Below are 15,131 nucleotides of genomic sequence, written 5' to 3' on the forward strand. Positions count from 1 at the left end.
AAAATTGAAATGTCTAAAACAAAGCACTATTGGATTTCTAACAGATATTTAAGGTTTTCCCTACTTCAATAACTTTTAGTTAGAGTTTAAAAAGCTATAGAGATGGGAAAATTTCAGATTGATTAGTTATCTATCTGCTTGTCTGAGGGAGAGACAATATCATATGTGAGATAATACAGGCTTGACATTCACAAGGATTGGGGTTCACAATGCACTCATTTTGAGATCGGTTACCCCACATGCAAAATACAACCAAACAAACAAAGAAAAAAACTTTGCAAAAATTTTGTAAGGATGACAAATCATTAGGGTTTGAAACTAGCCTTTTAAAGATCTATTTCCAATTCATATATCCTATTGTTGCCTGCTACTTTTCTTAGTGTACACAGTTTTATTGACCACCACTCATTGAGAATACAGGTCTAATCTGACATTGATTTGATATAAATCTTTAAATTATAAATTAAACATTATATACTAACAAGATTGTAAACCTTAATTTATTAGGACCATTGTTCTGTTTTCTCATCAAATCAAACAAAAATATTATCTAATAGTTATTTTATAACTTGAATGATGAACTCATCATATTCCATGAACCTTGACTTCTATTTACTATTATTATTATTTTTTAATTTTCATTTTTTTCGAGACAGAGTCTTGCTGTGTTACCCAGGCTGGAGTGCAGTGGCACCATCTTGGCTCACTGCAACCTCTGCCTCCTTTGTTCAAGTGATTCTTCTGCCTCAGCCTCCAGAGTAGCTGGGATTACAGGCGCCCTCCACCATGCCTGGCTAACATTTTGTATTTTTAGTAGAGATGGGGTTTCACTATGTTAGCTAGGCTGGTCTTGAGCTCCTGACCTCAAGTGATCCACCCGTCTCAGCCTCCCAAAGTGCTGGATGATAGGTATGAGCCACGGCCCCTGGACTCTTTTTAGTATTATTATTAATGGTGATGGTCTGCATTATGGTATCTGTATTATCACCTAATTTGTAGGGGAGAGATTATGATGAAGACCAATATCATAATCACTGTTGGAAAGATTGATTCAAACAAAAAAGAAAGAGGAGAAAAAGGCTTTCATTGCCAAGAATGTAAAGGCGACATACCAAAATGATAATAAGAGGATATTACAAACTTTGGTGCCAGCAAAGATTTAGATTTAGGTGATATAAATGAATTCCTTTAAAATCACCACTTAATACCAAACTGACACGAAAACAAATTGAAAATGTCTCAGAAATTAAATCTTAAATTAAAAACTTTCCTATATGTTCACTACAAGCCCAGGTGGCAGTATGTCCAAAGAGAAAAAGAAAAAAACATTACAAGCAAGGAGGACCTAATAAATAGAAGGATATTTCATATTCATGGATCTGAAGACTCAATATTTTTAAGATGTCAATTTTCCCCAAATTTCTCTATAAAATCAGTGCAATCACAAAGTTCCAATATTTTTTGTGTTAAAACTACACTTTTATATAAATTTTAGAATCAGATTAATAGCATCAAAGAAGTTTGAAGACTTACATTACCACATATCAAAGCTCACTGTAAAACTACAGCTAAGACAGTGTAATATTGGTGTGAAGATCTATAAACATACCAATTAAGTATGATAAAGGGTAAGGAAACAGACCCACATATGGTCATTTTCTTTATAATAAAGTTGCCGCTGCAGTGCAACAGTAAGATTATTTTATAAATGGTTCTTGGTTAATTGGATGTCCACATGATATAGTTTAGCCTTTCTGTATTAGGTTCCAAATCACCACAAACTTAATGACTTAAAAGAACATGAATTCATTATCTTACAATGTGGATAACTGAAATCTGAAATAAACATCACTTGGCTAAAATCAACGTGTTGGCAGGCTGCATTCATTCTGGTGCATGTAGGGAAGAATCTGTTTCTTCACATTTTCCAGCTTCTAGAGGTCACCTGGATTCCTCAGCTCAGGAGCCCATTCCTACAACTTGAAAGCCAGCAACAGTTAGCCGAGTCCTTCTTGCTCTGCCACCTTTCTGGCTCTCTTCTGTCTCCTTCTTCCAGTTTTAAGAACTATTGTCGTTACACTGGGCTTGCTTCGTTAACCTAAGATAATCTCTTCATTTTAAGGTCCGCTGATTCAAAACATTAATTATACAGACAATCATAATTGCCCTTTGACATATAATGTAACATATTATATAAGGTTCTGGGAATATAATGTAACATATAAGGTTCTGGGGATAGGGCATAGCCTTCTTTCAAAGGGGGGCTATTCTGCCTGCCATGTGAACAGTATTGTATACATATTACATCCATAGAAATGTAGAGCTCTAATTTTAGAAGCACTAAACATAATGACACAAAAGTGGAAGCAGGAGAAATAATGTTAAAGAAAATAAGCTAGAAATGAACGGGTACATACACATGATCCTGTTCACATAAAGTAGAAACACGGACAAAACTAATTTATAGTGACATAAGTCAAAATAGCAATTACTCTTTCAGAAGCTATTGACTTGGAGGGCCCAAGGAGGAGGACTTCTGGTTCTGATAATGTATGATATCTCAATTAATGTGATTATTGCATAGACGTGCTCACTTTTAAAAAAAATCTTCGACTTGTACAGAGAAGTGAAGCTGTACTTTGCTTTGTTTACCTCTGTCTCCCTCTCCGTCTCTCTCTCTAGTTTCAAAAGCTGTTTACCTATAATGTTAAAGTTCAGTTTGTCTCCTCAATACTCTTACAATGTTTAAGATTCTTCCTTATATGTAAAATACAGCATAGTTACATATCAGAGAGAAAATACATATTTCTAATACACCTCAGGGTACTAAGACCTACTACTTTTTAAAGTATATGCATCTTATGTTAGTTATTATTTCCATCTCTTCGTGTCTCTGAGAGATCTAGCAATTCTTACTTTATGTAATTGAACTCAATGGGATGATCTTATTTACTCATCAATCATTGATCACACTTAATGATTATTATATTTCTTAATAATCAGCACCTACTCTGATATCATGTGCACGTGAATGTGTATTTTCTCACATGTATTCAAACACATATATGTGGACAACTGCTTTCTGGACCAGGAGAGTACCTTGTTTATCTTACTGATTTGGGCCCCAAATGTGCAGCCATTTACAGCTATTTCAGGTGACTTTTATCGACCCTCTATTCACAAATATATATGGAATGGGAAAGTATCTTTTTATTGCTATAATTTCATATCAACACCAAATTTTTATGATAATGAGAACCATACGTTTCTTGATGATGTATTATGAGTTGCTTTTGTTTGTCTTAAAATTAGCTTCTGTGGGTAATAAGCTTTTCAAAGTTAAGTAGAGATAAATGAACATGAAGTATTTGGTTCTATAAAAGATTTATTGATTTCTTTGTGAAATATACATGCACACAAAACACACTCTCTCTCTCATGCTTTTAAAAAACAGATGATTGGGTAGCACTTATTCCAAAAGGAAAATTCAAGGGTTGGTTACCCACACCCCTGTGAAATAGTTTTTTCCTTCCTAGTACATGCTTATTTCAATAAAAAGTCTAAATTTCATCTAATTTACTTGTGGTTGAACAAGATTCATTTTTATAGATTTAAAAAATGTATAAATGGTTGCTTTGAAAACCCATCCAGCATATTCAAGACAGGCATTCAACTCAGATTTATCTTTTTTTTTTGAGATGGAGTCTTGCTCTGTTGCCCAGGTTGGAGTGCAGTGGTGCGATCTCAGCTCACTGTAACCTACGACTCCTGTGTTTAAGCAATTCTTCCTACCTCAGCCTCCTAAGTAGCCACCATGCCCAGCTAATTTTTGTATTTTTTAGTAGATACAGGGTTTTGCCATGTTGGTCAGGCTGGTCTTGATCTTCTGACCTCAGGTGATCCACCGGCCTCAGCCTCCCAAAGTGTTGGGATTACAGGCGAGAGCCACCATGCCTGGCCAATCATTTTTGTGTAATGTCTTCTAAAACAGGGGTCCCCAACCCCCGGGCTATGGACTGCTACAGTCTGTAGCCTGTTAGGAACCAGGCCGCATGCAGATCAGCAGTGGCATTAGATTCTCATAGGAGCACGAACCCTCTTGTGAACTGTACATGTGAAGAATCTAGGTTGCATGCGTCTTACGAGAATCTAATGCCAGATGATCTGAGATGGAACAGTTTCATCCACAAACCACCTTGCAACTCCTTGAAACCCTCACCCCTACAAAACTGGTTCCTGATGCCAAAAAGGTTGGGGACAGCTATTCTAAAATATTTTAAAGTCTAATTTTGCCCTTAGGAAATGATGAAGCACTTTCCCATACTTCTGGGCTGCTTAGAGCCAATTCTCTCTCCAGTCCCCACCATTTCTACCACTACTTGCCCTCCTTCGAATCTCATTGATCTAATCTTTCTATCCTGCTTAAACTCAACATGCCTCCATGCACCGAAGGCAGCCCTGCACGTTTCTCAGAGGCTTCTATATTTAGAAGGCTCTCCAGAATCCTCCTTTGGCCCTTACCTACCTTTACATAGTAAGTGTTAAGTGTAATTTATTTTTTCTTTTAAAAGCGATCTTTCTTGACTGCTGCACTTAAAGTCCTATTGCCATCAAGTTTCACGTATGCATGTTCCTTGGCTTTGAAACACATATCCTGTTTTCTCGTACTTCATTTGTGTTGGTAATGTTTGCTTCTCTATCTTGACTGCAAACCTTGTGCAAGTCACCCATGGACATTTTAATTCACAATGTTATCTGTGCCTAGACATTATCTATAGTGTCTGGCATGTAGTAAAGATTAATCAAATAGAAGTTGAAAGAAACATTGAGTGATCTTTTAACTCTCTGGAAGGAGGTATTTACTTCCCACTAGTTCAGCTTTCAGACAGCAAGTAAAGAAGTACTTTTGAAACCATCTTTGCAAAACTTTTGACTGTGGAAATTATGACAGTGAAAGAGATCAGACCTAACCAACTCCATCTTGCTTCTAACCTTTAAGCTGTCCTTGTTCATTCCTGGGCTAAGGCTGAACTAACCTTGGGAAAAAATTTAGTTTATGGTTTGACTCTGAAACAAAATTGATAATAGCCCTATCCCGAAAAGACCCACTTCTTGCCTGGGGATCCGTCTGCCTTTGTAGGACTAACAAATTAGCTACAAGATTAGAAATTACAGTTTAGGGGTCATGCAGCCTCTGGCTGCAAAAGTCTGAACCTCCCCAAATTGCTCCTGGGGATAACATCACTGTTGCGAAACCTAAAATCAGTGCTTGGGATATTTTGCAGACCATGCACTCAGTGGCTCAGTTGACACCACGAAGACACGTAATCTGGCTCAACAAGTTTTGTGATTCCAACCAGGGGCAGGAGATGACAAGAAAGCCTCATTTCGACCTCCCTATGATTTCGTCTCCAAGCTGACCACACAGCACTCCCGACTCCCAACTTCCCAAGCCCCTACCTGCCAAATTATCTTTAAAAACCCCGATCTCCGAATGCTCTGGGAGACTGATTTGAGTACTAATAAAACTCCGGTCTCCCACGCAGCTAACTCTGTGTGAATTACTCTTTCTCCATTGCAGTTCCCGTCTTGATAAATTGGCTCTATGTAGGCAGTGGGCAACGTGAACCTGTTAGGCTGTTACACTTTATGTAAACAAAATGAAGCAAATAGCTCTAAATTAAATTATTTCTTCTAAGGGAACATGGAAAGTAACATTGAAAGTAAATGCATGAGTAAATTCTAAATCTCATTTAAAAAACAAAAACAAAAACAATTTTACTTTCTTCCATTGTATATCTAACTATAAGTGTGTTGGGACTTCGACGTCGCCCCATTCAGGCAATGTGGTAGTGAAGAACATTGCTGTATACCGTGGGCTCAAAGTTCCTGTGCAGATGTGCTTAATTCTGTAAAAATTAATGAGTACAAATAGGAAGCTCGGCCCGGTGCAGTGGCTCACGCCTGTAATCCCAGCACTTTGGGAGGCTGAGGCGGGCGGATCATGAAGTCAGGAGTTTGAGACAAGCCTGGCCAACGTAGTGAAACCCCGTCTCTACTAAAAATATAAAAATTAGCCGGGCATGGTGGCACACGCCTGTAGTCCCAGCTACTCGGGAGGCTGAGGCAGGAGAATCGCTTGAACCCGGGAAGCAGAGGTTGTGGTGAGCTGAGATGGTGCCACTGCACTCCAGCCTGGGGAATAGAATGAGACTCCATCTCAAACAAAAAAAAGAAAAAAAAAAAAAAAAAGGAGGCTCATGCTATTTGTCAGGGTCGCACAGGAAATGAATTGTCATTGCCAAATACATCACTGAATACAGTTACTGGAGGAACTATTTGTAAAGGCAGCTGTAGGGTAAAAGGAAAATAACAAGACATGGTGAAGCGCTGCAGGGCTAGCACCAGTGGAGAGCCACTAATGCAAATTAAGCCTTTAGAGGCAAGAGAAGGAGCCACTACTAGATTCCTGAGAGAGGTATAGGAGAGGGCCACTTGACAGAAGCTAAATCTTCAGTCTTCTAATATAGCCACTCTCAATCTCTGACCAGGGAAATATGTGAACGCCACTCTATTTTACCCTCCCACTGTCTTGCCAGTTTTCTCATTGGCTGAACCTAACTGGAATCCAGAGAGCTAGAGAAACCTCAAGTCAATCTACAGGATGGAAAAGGATAAGGAGAGTATATTAAGGAGCAAATGAAGATATCAAGTCATCACTACTCAAAGAGTCTGCACATCTTTACTCCATTTCCATTGGTTAACAAAATTTATTTTTTAAAATACAAACTACAATTTCAACTCCTATATTTTTGAGGAATTTTTCTAATGTAGGAAATTATGGAAAAAATATAGTAATTTTATCACTTATAAAATGTACTTCTTAGTACCATTATATAAACACATATATAAATATTTTTATAAAGAAAATGTTATATTCATTTTTTTCTACATTGTTCTTGCTAGGGAACATCAGCATTATCTGTGTTGTTAAAATCATATTTATTGTGCATTCATTTTAATGCTATGTAATATCCCGACATGCAGCTACACCATAGATATGAGTATGTATATGTGTGTATATATTTGTGTGTGCTGATCTTGTTTTACTTCTTCTCTTCCTCCTTCTTCTCTTTTCTCCTGAACTTAACTCAGGCAGTTTTGAAACTTGGACAATGCTTACTCCTAGTCATCAAATTCCTCTTTTGGAAACACAGTAATAATTGCACTTTAAACTGTCAACAGACAAAAGGGAAGAAAATCTCAAATCCAGTGAGAGATTGTCATCAAGAAAAGAAGCTCTTTGTAATTAGAATTTGGAATTCTTGGAAATGATAATATCTAATCTGGCCTGACTTTTCTTTGGTTCCTGCTTCCTGAAGTAAGGGCAGAGGGAAGCCTGTGTTCTCAGTATTTTCAGTTTTGCTTAGAAAGCAAACCCGTCGGACTTTCTTATGCATAAGTTTAGTTTCATTCAGACGAAAGTTAAATGGAAGATTTTTACATAGAGTTGAAGGTTTCAGATTCAGCACAAATTCAAGTATGAAATGATACTCGTATGTTAGAGAAATTATCATAACCAGGGGGACCTGCAACTTTCTTCTTCATTGATAACTAGAGTAGTTATGCATTTAGAACCATTACCAAGTTCTAAAGACATACATTCACGTTGCATGCATCAAGATAGGCTCGATGACTGAAGATTCTAGAATACTTTGAAAATGAATTCATGAAATATAAATTACAGAACATTGTTTCCTTTTTGTGTTTTGAATTAATCCTTATATAGACATTTTACAGACTAAAAGTTGTATAGACTATAGGTAAATGACTGATAATATTTAATCTATAAATTACAGTGTATATACATATATATATTATTAATGCTATGTAATATCCTGACATTTTTCTCCAAAATAATTGTTGTTGTTGCTTTCGAAGGAACTATAGTAGAATATATATGAAAGCTCCTTCAAAAGCAACAACAACAACAAAATATATTTAAGAAACCACATTAGATACTATATGTTCAAAATTGTAAACCTGTCACTCTGGAACTGCACACTACTGAAACTTTCTGAGTAATGAGTAATCACAAAGAACCCAAAGAACTGCAAGAAAAGATTTGTTGAACTCAGTATCTGGCATTTATCTTTTTTAACAAACAAGGAAAGTATTTCTCTTCATGGAAATAGAAGACTAAGGAGCACGGCCATAATATAGCAAGAATCTTGAAATAGGCAGAGATGAGAAGTCCTTTTATAGCTACTGAAGACAGCTGATGATGAAGCAGACAGGCTCTAAGAAAAAATGGCTTCTTTTTATAGGATATCTCAGCTGGTAATAAAATGTTTTCTATATATGAATAAACAACAACAAATGGGGAACACAAGGTCCATTAAAAATTTGACACATCCTTAATAGCTGCCTATTGAAGATACTTAAATATGGATATTTTATTGATTAGCCCTTATATAACATACATATAAAAAGCAATTGCATGTTCATCAGGGCATCCAAAATCTGAAATTTACAGTTGCATGGTGAAGGGCAGACATTTCTTGTACTTGAAACAAAGTCTTGTTATGAGGGTAAGAAAGGCAGTTATCTGAGAATTAGAGTTTTATTTTTGCATTTCCCATTTATTCTACTTTATTTTTGGAGTGAACACTTAAAGTGATACTGCAATTTATCATTTATAATGTGTCAGGCACTCTTTTGTGTGTTAATTATTATTCTTACTTAGTTTAGGAAAAATGATACTACCTGTGGTTCAAGTTGTAAGAATTCTCTGACTTGGTTTATGGATACAAATGAATAAAAATATTAGGTTGCTTATGCATTTTTTATTATTTATTATATAAGAGGAAGCAAAGTATATTGGTTAAGAGTAGAGGCACTGGAGTTAGCATTTCTGGGTTGAAATCTTGTCTCCACCAATTACTCAGGCAAGCTACTTAGTCTATTGTGGAAGATCAAAGATGGTTGCAAATTCTCTTTCCCTCCCCTCAAACTTGGAACAACTCTTTTGACCAGTAGATCACAGCAGAAGTGACACAGTGCTCGTTTCTTTTTAAGTTTTATTTTAAATTGACAAATAATAATTGCATATATTTGTGGGATTCAATATAATGTTATGATACATGTACATAATGTGGAATGATTAAATAAAGCTAATTAGCATTTATGACCTCCATAGTTATCAATTTGTAATTGCATCAGACCAATCTGGTTCAACTTTTACATAACAAAATTGTGGGCTATTTTTCAGTTGCCATGGGCCTCTAGGTTAAAGGTCACATAATCTGAATATGCCTGGATGAAGCAAGCATGCAATCGCGGTTGGGGGATCTAAGCATTTGGGCCCAGGAATGGGGACTGAATTTAGATGTATTCACTACATGGCAGGATCCAGGAATCAATCAGATTGAGCCCTGGCATCATCCTATGGCAGGATCCGGTCAGATCTTGCTTTCCAACATCACCTTACTGCAAGAGCCAATCAGATCACATCTCATTACCCTACTCTTATAAAACCCGACCCAAACCCCAGTGCAAGGAGACAGATTTGAGTGTTCCCTTCTTTCTCTTTGCTGGTTGACTCACATGAAGGCTTTTCTTTTCTCAAGAGTTGGTGCCATGGTATTGGCCTCTATGTTTGTTGGAAAGCAAGCCTGTTGATTGCTTGGTAACAAATTTTGTGGTGAGAACATTTATTGGTACTCCCATGTTCCTTGCAGTGGTGCTAGTTTCTAGGTCCATGCCTTAAGGACAGACAGTTTACATTTCTTTCTTTTGGAACCTCTCTCTGGGGTTCTTGAGCTACCATGTAAGAAGTTAAACCATCTGAGACCACTATGCTGGAGACACCATGTGTATGTGCTCTGGTTGGCAACCCCCAGTAAGCCCAGCCTTCCAACCATTCTTTCCAATGTATCAGATGAGTGAGTGAAGCTGCTTTGGATTTTCTAGATCTGCCCATCTTTCACCTGAATACAAAAAGTAATCTACATCAATGTCATGAGGAACAGAATTATTCAACCCAGACTTGTCTGAATTCCTGATTCCCACAATCATGAAGTTTAATAAAATAGATGGTTTTATAAGTCACCTTATTTGGAGCAATTATAATAGTTTCTACATTGTGGATTTTTTTCTGAGAATGGAATGAGATACTATATGTAATGTACTTAAAAGTATCTGATACATATTATGTATCAAACATTAGCTATCTTCATCGTTATTATTTTCCTCTACATCTTATTCAAGGAGTTAGCGAAGAATGGCTGTGATCTAGTAAACCTAGAAGTTCTTGGATCTTGTGCTAATTCTAATGCAATTTTCTAATGTCCTGGTCTCAATCTTATGTGTAACTATACATTGATTTCCCTCCTAGCAAGCAGACGCAATGTCTTAGTTTGGATTCCCCTAGAAATAGAAGCTGAATAAAGAGGTAAATGCAAGGACTTTACTTAAAGGTGAGATAAACACTGGTGTGGGAGCTGGGAAGTGAGGTAGAGAAGGGGAGGCAGTTAAAGATGCCTTATCCACAATGAGATACCATCTCACACCAGTCAGAATGGCTATTATTAAAAAGTCACAAAATAACAGATGTTGGCAAGGTTGCAGAGAAAAGGGAATGCTTATACACTGCCGGTGGGAATGCAAATTAGTTCAGCCATTGTGGAAAGCACTGTGGTGATTTCTCAAAGAACTTAAAACAGAATTACTATTCGACCCAACAATCCCATTATTGGGTATATACCTAAAGGGATATCAATTATTCTACCATAAAGACACATGCACACACATGTTAATCACAACAATATTCACAATAGCAAAGATACGTAATCAATCTAAATGCCCATCAACAGCACACTGAATAAAGACAATGTGGTGCATACACACCATGGAACACTATGCAGCCATAAAAATGAATGAGATCGTGTGCTTTGCAGCAGCATTGTTGAAGCTGGAGGCCAATATTCTAAGCAAACTGATGCAGAAACAGAAAGCTAACTACTGCATGTTCTCACTTGTAAGTGGGAACTAAACAATGAGAACACATGAATATAAAGAGAGAAACAGCTTTGTGTAGTGGCAGTATTGTAGCCAATGAGGTTTATCCGAGGTGCAATTATTGATAATAGAAAACTTTCCCCAATACCCCTCCGTGATGACTTGAAATATAGTCAGCATTGGCAATTTTTGACACTCTCTACAGAGACTGAAAAAAAAAAAAAAAAAGAGGAACAACAGATACCAGTGCCTACTTGAGGATGGAGGGTAGGAGGAGGGAGAGGATAAAAAAACTACCTGTTGGGTGCTATGCTTATTACCTGAGTGATGAAATAATCTGCACACCAAACTCCTGTAGCACACAGTTTACCTACATAATAGACCTGTACATGTACCCCTAGACCTAAAATAGAAGTTAAAAAAAAAAAAGATGCCTTATCACACCACTTCCCATGGGTAAAGAGAGCTCAATTCTAATAGGAAACTCTGGGCGTCAGTGTAAAACTTCTGCCTCTGAATGATCTCACCCAAGGGGCAAGGTAGCCAAGCCATTAATACACCAATTCTGATCATTGACTGGGGCTGCCAGGATGACGTATGCTGGATAGCAGACTCTTGTAAAGTGACCTTCCAGTTAAACAGCAGCGTGGGTTCTGGTGTCAAAAAACACTTCTAGGAAGTGAAATGCTGGTGCTATCAGTCTGCAGCAGTGAGTAAGAGTGGAGGTGGGGGTGCAAAGGCATATGCTGTGGTCAGTGAAATGAGAAATGCCTGATCGTTCACCCGCCTAGCGTCCCCGTGTCGAGATCTTCCATCCAGTGCAGAACAGATCACTTCTATTCCTGAACGACTACTCATTGAAACTGTTCATGACGAGAATCTGACCTTGGCAAATTAAATCTCTGCCGCCCATATTTTTAGTGATATCTAATGAGACTTGTAATTAATCCTGGGCTTAGATTCCTTGAGAGACCTACAAGTCTCCAGACTCTCTTAACACATCCAAAGTGCTGGCACTTCACAAAATCCCCAAAGCTTGGAGAATTCACTTCGAGTGCGGATGTTCCTGCCACTCACTGACATCCAAAGTGATTAACTTCTAGAGGTGGCATTGTGTGAAATCATCGATTTAACTGTCCACTGCAGAGGGACTTGCCTTTTCTCTGTTGAAGTGTTTTTATTTAAATTGACTTGGCTTTCTATAGATGAGTAAAGAAACCTTTCACACTACAGAACTTGAGTTATTGAATGATATCCGAACCATTTCAGTCTCCTTTTTGTTAAGAAAAGAAAAGGCAGGGGAGGCGTAAAACTATTGTATATATTTACATGTTAAATTGTGTAATCATGTTATTATCTGAAACTAATACCATGCTGTTAAAATTTAGATAAAGTGTCCTGTAATGCATACAAAATGTTCATTTGCTGAAGGCCATTAAGTTAATTTCCTGGCAACAAGATTAAATGCAAGGCATTTACATAATCATTAGTCGCGAGGTGTAGAAAAGATAATTAAATATTCCACCACATTAATTTATATTTAATTAACTGTGCTTTAGTGATCCTTCTGTCTGAATATTAATATTGTGTAAATAAACAATTAGAATGCATACTGATTTTATTAAAGGCTTATTCTTAAAATTATGTAGAAGATGCAATTATTAATTTAATTATATCTTATTTTGAAACCTAATCATGTTAATAGAGTCTAAAAAGGTCTATCACTAGCCTCAGTGATGACATTTTCACATTTTATATTTCCAACTACAATGTAGCTTATAGATTTTAAAATACGTTCATTTAGTTCACCCTAACAGTTAATTGCTTTCCTAGTAACTCCACTCTACAGTTCCTTTAAGTCAGTCCTGACACTGAATCTTTAAAAAAAGAGAATTATTGTGATACAGTAAGCCTCATCATCTGTGGCCACACTCACTTGGGACATGTGATATTTCTCGGAAATGACTATAACATAGAGAAAGGAGCAAAAATGGAGCAATCTTAAATAAGATCAACTGGGTAGAAACTATAGCCAATGAAAAGCCTATTAGTAGGTAAGATTTCTGAGGGTTTTAAAAGTTCTTTTTTTAAATGTAATGTTAGGGAAATTCTTGCAAAGGTAATCAGACATTACTAGAGGCAAGAATCTTCTCATAAGAATTTCCTAGACTTAGATGCCAGACATTTGTGGAGAGCTTAGATGGTAGTAAAGTAAGTCTGGACAATACATGCAATGTATCTTAAGGATTCTTGTCTTTATCTGCCTGGACGATTTGGGAGTCAGTAAATGAAAATATCTAAGTCTTCATTAAACATTATTTACTAGGAAAGGAAACAAAGTACGATACAGAAAGAAAATAAAAGAGTCAGTGATTTTTCTGAATCATGAGAGTGTAATCTTAGCTCAAATACTAAGTTACATTAAAATATCTCTATGAAGCAGTCATATTTTCCTACCAGGAGAAGTTATTTCATATTAAATTGTAACATCTCCAGTAAAAATGTTTGTGCTTTTCACACATAATATTTATTTGGGCAAACTATTCAATACCGATTTTAACTGTCTAAATGGAGTTTTTAGGGAAAATGATGTGCTGCAGTAGCACATATTTCCTAATGGAAACATTTGTTTCTTAAATTATAGAAGGGGGAATAATAAAGTTGCTTTTATTTCTTTTCAAGGCTGTTGGGATTTTAATACTTACAATATGATGTGGTTAGTGTTCCTCTGGGCTAGGCAAAATGTATTCCCTTCTGGTTTGTGAAAATAACTGTTCTATAGGTTGGAAATAATTCCTGTTTGTGTGGTAAATTCATACTTCCATACTTTTCAATCCAAAATATGCCAATCATTATACTGGTGCCCACTTTCACAGGCTAAGTTCTGAACCACTTGAGACAACCTATAGCTCGTAAGTCTAAGAGCGATTTTCCAGCCAATATTTTCTGACTTTGTTTTTGCCCCCTCCTCCAATCCTGTCCATGTTAAAATCACACTGCTGACCTCTCTGACAAAGCTTCAGTGTCACTCTAGACATTGGATTTATAGCTCATCCATGTAACCATGCTGTTTGCTCATTCACTCAACAAACATCTTTTAATACCCACTTTTCTACTTTCTACCACTGCCAAGATAATTAGACAACTTCCTGACTTCAGAAAGCATTTTTAAATCCTAGTGGAGGAGATGTTATATAATACACAGGTAAACAAATAAATATTTATAGATCCTTTTTCTGAGTAACTAAACAAGACTCTGCAGTGTTGGAGGCTGGATACAGTAGTTTAGGTTGGACCGGGCGTGGTGGCTCATGTATGTAATCCCAGCACTTTCGGAGGCCAAGGCAGATGGATCATGGGGTCAGGAGTTCAAGACCAGCCTGACGAACATGAAGAAACCCTGTCTCTACTACAAATGCAAAATTAGCCGGGCGTGGTAGCACATGCTTGCAATCCCAGCTACTCGGGAAGCTGAGGCAGAAGACTCGCTCGAATCCGGGAGATGGAGGTTGCAGTGAGCTGAGATCGCGCCATTGCACTCTAGCCTGGGCAACAAGAGCGAGAGAAAAAACAGAAGGTTTGGGTTGATGATAAGTTGAGCAGTGATTTGAGAGACTACATTCCCTTTATAAGAGGAAGTTCGCGTTTTCTAAGCCTCCAGCTTCATGGAGGGATAAAACCTATATTGCCAAGCAAGACTGGAAACCAGAAATTACAGGGAACGTGTTATTTGATTCTTAGTCATGGAACGTTTCACTGTTGTGATTGATGAATCACTGCCCACAGCTCTTGGGACAGGTGTTCCCTATTCTCTCTGTAATGCTCTAACCCCCACGGAATACACAGATCATCACATATAAATAATTCAAAAACAAGTTTCAGTAAATGCTGCTTCTTTCTTCCGTTTGAAATGTTAATTTCCTTTTTGAAGTTTTTCCCGTTTGATAGCACGACGCAGTCTTGCTTGTTTTATTGTCAAAGATAGACTGGTAGAACTGTGTGAATGCCTTCTGTGCTACAGATAATGGAATTTCCAAATTAAAAATTAAAAAAAAAAAACTATATCCAGTGTAGCCAGGTTTTTCAACCTTATTTTTTTCTCTTAAAAATTT

Source organism: Mandrillus leucophaeus, unplaced genomic scaffold (genome assembly GCF_000951045.1).
Source record: "Mandrillus leucophaeus isolate KB7577 unplaced genomic scaffold, Mleu.le_1.0 Scaffold44, whole genome shotgun sequence".
Taxonomy (NCBI): Eukaryota; Metazoa; Chordata; class Mammalia; order Primates; family Cercopithecidae; genus Mandrillus; species Mandrillus leucophaeus.